Here is a 4301-nt window from a genome sequence, read left to right as displayed (position 1 = left end):
GAATGGAAAAGATACACTACACAACATTATCCAAAGCTGGAATATATATATTAATATCAGATAAAATAGGCTCTAAGGCAAAAAGCGTGACTAGAGGAAAGGATGCACATTTCATAATGATAAAAGAGTCAATTCATTAGGCAGACATAAGAGTCCTATATTTGTATGCACTTAACAAATTGCTCCAAAACATGAGAAGTAAAAATTAATAGAATTAAAAGATGAATTAGATAAATTCATAATTGTATGGGAGATTTTAATACCACTTTCTCAATAGGTGACACAACAAGCTTGTAAAAACACACATCAGAAAAGATATAGGAGATTTGAACAATGTGATAAACACATTTTATCTAATTGAAATGTGTAGAACTCTGAACACAACTGCAGAATACATATTCTTTTGAAGTGCAAACCGAACTTGATATGAACTAGATTATCTTGCATGGGGAATTGAATCAGCATTATTTTTATGAGCAATGATTACAATATGGTGATAGATATGACTATTTGTTGCATAGCTGACAGTCCTTCAATTTCAAATCGTAGAGAAACACACACTCCCATAAGAAACCTTTTCTAGAATTAGAAAGTATTTATTTCACTTCAGAGCTATTTATCTTTGAGAATCAGAGTTCATTTTTCAAGTTACAAGGTACCACTTTGGGAATGTAAAAGCTCTGTATACTTGAAGAAGACACTTAAAATCACAATTATTAATGTTCTCACTAGTAGACCATCATATGTTATGTAAGTATTGATAGAACTCGCCAATTTGTAATGTTAACCCTGCTTCCCTATAGGTTCTGTTTCGGGCATCTGCTTCTATAACCCTTTTGTTTCTGGTATGTAAGCCACTATAAGCCAAGACTTTCACACAGTACTATTTCAAGGCCTTTGTAATATCTGGTCCCAGTATGACAGGATGAGTTTTCTTCCATAGCACAAGCCATTATTACAAAAGAAAATTGCAAGGTAATACAATTTTTCTAATTACCAGAACTAATTATCAAGAGTAGAACACTAATTTTTAAATTACCTTACTTAGGATGAACATGGATCAACAATGGGGCAGGGAATAGAAGATATAAATGGAGCAGGAAGTTACTATGCTGAGATATGTTTTCTTCCATTTTAAAGGCACTGATCGCTAATATAGATGTGTGAGGAGAAATGTTCTATCTATGAGGATTGCTATGCTATGGAATTAGTCTTTGGAGAATGGAAGAGAACAGGATTTGAACCCTGGTGGCCAATCAGAATCACTGGAGGATATTTTTAAAAATATCTATGATAGACCATAACCCCTGAGATTCTGATTTAATTGTTTTGAAGAGGGGCCTGGCATCAGCAAATTTTCAACAGCTTCCCCACGTGATTATAACATGAAGTCAAGGTTGAGAACTCTTGATGCAAAATCTTTTTTTTCCCCTCTATGTATCATTAAAACAAGGTAAATGCACTTTTCTGGTAAGGCTTAAATATAGTTCTGCTGGAAGTTAGAACAATAAATTATATTACTTCTTGGTTTTTTTGTGACCTATTGGTTATTTATTCATTCATTTAATAAATGTCTACTTAGCACCCACTACATGCCAGGCATTGTGTTAGAGCAGTGGTTCTCAATCAGGGGCAATTTTGCCCCCTCTCAGGCCCTGGGGACATTTGGCAATGTCTGGAGACGTTTTTGATTGCTATAACTAGGGTGGATGCATATAATGAGTATAGGCCACGGATGCTGCTAAACATCCTACAATGCACAGGACAGCTCCCCCACAACAAAATTATTTTACACAAAATGTCAGTCATGCCAAAGCTGAGAAATCTTGTGTTAGATGGCAGTGAACAGGAAAAATTGCCTGTCTCTATGGAGTTTATGATCTAGTGGGGGAAGGCAGCCAACATGCCAATACCATATATATTTGTATGTATATATGTATATGTATGTATATGATGTCAGGTAATTGTGTTACAAAGGTGACATAAGCAAAGTAAGGGAAGAAAGTGTGACTGGGGGAGGCTATTTTAGATGATATGGTTAGCGAAGTCTCCTGTGAAAAAAGGTTTAAGCAATCCTTTGAATGATGAAAAGAAGTTAGATGAGAAGTTGGAAGTTAGATTAGAAATCAGAAGTTAGTTGAGAGAGGTCAATGTGTTTTCTCAGAAAGTAAGGAAGGGAATTAATTAGGAAAATATGGTAAGACTTCAGGCAGCTCAATTAGGCTTTGTGGTTGAAAGTTCAAAGTGAAATCAGTCATTGAGTTCACGGGCTCTAGTCACATTCAGTTCTTGGAAGCATGTGCAGGAGGGTAGGATTAAGTAGAGTTGGGATTTTTCCAGGTGATTTTAACTGAGGAAGAGAGAAGCATGGGATTTGAAGGCATTTTCAGTGGAGAGATTGTGCTGCTAGATCATGGATTCTAAACTGGGTAAGTAGCGATGAACAGTGAAAAAGTGATAGGGTCATTGCATTCGAGGTCCAAATGGGGTCAGAGAATTACTGTGGTGAGGGTTTTAGAAGAAGTGAGATGAGAAGAAAGAAAATAAGGGTCAGAGAGTTGGATGATGGAAAATAAAATATTTTTGAGGCCAAGATCTAAGGAGCAACGAGGATCCTCTCCTACTTGGTGCCTCCTTGATATCCTACTGTGGGAGTTGAAGCCAGGGGAGGGGTGAATTACTAGGAGTATGAGAAGCTTAGTATTGGTGTCACAGCTGGGGAACAGTGTTTTTATCAGATTCTATGATTTTGACTTGGTGTATTTCCCTGGCTTTTTGGTATATGGGGTGGTCAAGGGGTATGAGTGAAAAGGGATAGCTGAGTACAAAGCCTGGCGTATTCTACCATGATTAGCACATTGGCTAGGGGGAAGTTAGCAGGCACCAGAGAAGAAAAAGAAAGACTTTTCCATAGAGGTTGATTCCTTTCCTCTAGACTCATAGATTCTATATGAGACATCTATCTTCTTTCCTTTTTCTCCTGTACTTGTTCATGTAGCTAAAGATAAAATTACATTTATATCTCTGGTATGCTCTGCTTGTTCACACAATTGCACAACAACAATAAGAATGTTCTTGGCTAAGGTTTGGAGGATCCATTTATTTGTGTGTTTTGGTCCCTCCTGCTTTTGCCATTTCTAGCAAAGCTCGTAATTTTTGAACCATTTGTTTAACTAAAACTTCTACTCATGTTACAAATTACAAACTTGAAACAAATTTCAAGACTCAGAATATTTCCTTCCATCACAGGGAAAAATAACATGTTTCTTATTTAGTGTCTGTCTTTTAGTGGAAAGTAATGCTGACCTTTTGATTCAGGATATATAATCTGACCCTGTTGTCTATTACAGTGCTTTATTGCACTGAAGGGAACTATAAACTGATTAAAAAATAAATGCGCTTCATGAATCCATTCTGCACTGATTCAGGGAAAGAACACGTGCAAGGAGACCCATTAAATCTCACCCAGCTCTTAATTTCTGTGATTCTTCTAAACCACATCTCATGAAGGACATTTCTTGATGATTTTAAAGGACTGGAGTAAGGTATTTACAAGCATAAAATGCCTTCATTAAATGTAGTCGCTTTGCTCATCAAAAATCTGCAGCCTTATCAGAGGAAATCATTCGTTGTCCAAGTTTATATGCTAATGACCATCTTCATAGTCAAAGCACATTATAAATATTTATTCATAGACCAGATGAGAACCTTTAAAGTGGTTAATTTTAAAACAAAGCAACTTTTGTACAGGGAGAAAATAACACTGAATATGAACAAAATGAGAATTTGTGTCATGGTTTCCACATAATAAAGCATTTGCTGAGCACTAGCACTAATCTTGCATGTTTATTCAACACATGATGCAGCCTTGGTTTCCAAATGCATACTCGAATATAAACGTATATAGATTGACCTCAGTTGACATTAAGGGATTGTGGAATGATTTCTCATTGTAACAATCTTCATTATATTCCATCCTCCTTAGGTAAAGTCATGGATGATACAGAAGTTGAACAATGTGCTGAAGCAACATGATTAAACATATTTCTCATTCCTTTATTCCAAGGTATAAAAATTAGGAATCGCACTGATTGAAATGTTCAAGGCTCAGTTGTCTCCTCCCAGACACAGACAAGGACATGGAGAACAATAAAAGCTGTTTATAAAGGGTTTTCTGCCCACAGAGTCTTATCTCTGTTTCACCCCTAGCTAATGTTTGATGGAATGGGGGATTCAGAGCCTGGAGATTGCCAGTCATTATGGTGAGGACATCAGGTTAGTGTGGTAGGAATTTGTTCAGA

The sequence above is a fragment of the Ceratotherium simum genome, chromosome X (assembly GCF_057802395.1).
Source record: "Ceratotherium simum simum isolate JZ-2026a chromosome X, ASM5780239v1, whole genome shotgun sequence".
Lineage (NCBI taxonomy): Eukaryota > Metazoa > Chordata > Mammalia > Perissodactyla > Rhinocerotidae > Ceratotherium > Ceratotherium simum.
The sequence above is the reverse complement of the archived record's forward strand: the minus strand, read 5'-3'. Positions refer to the sequence as shown.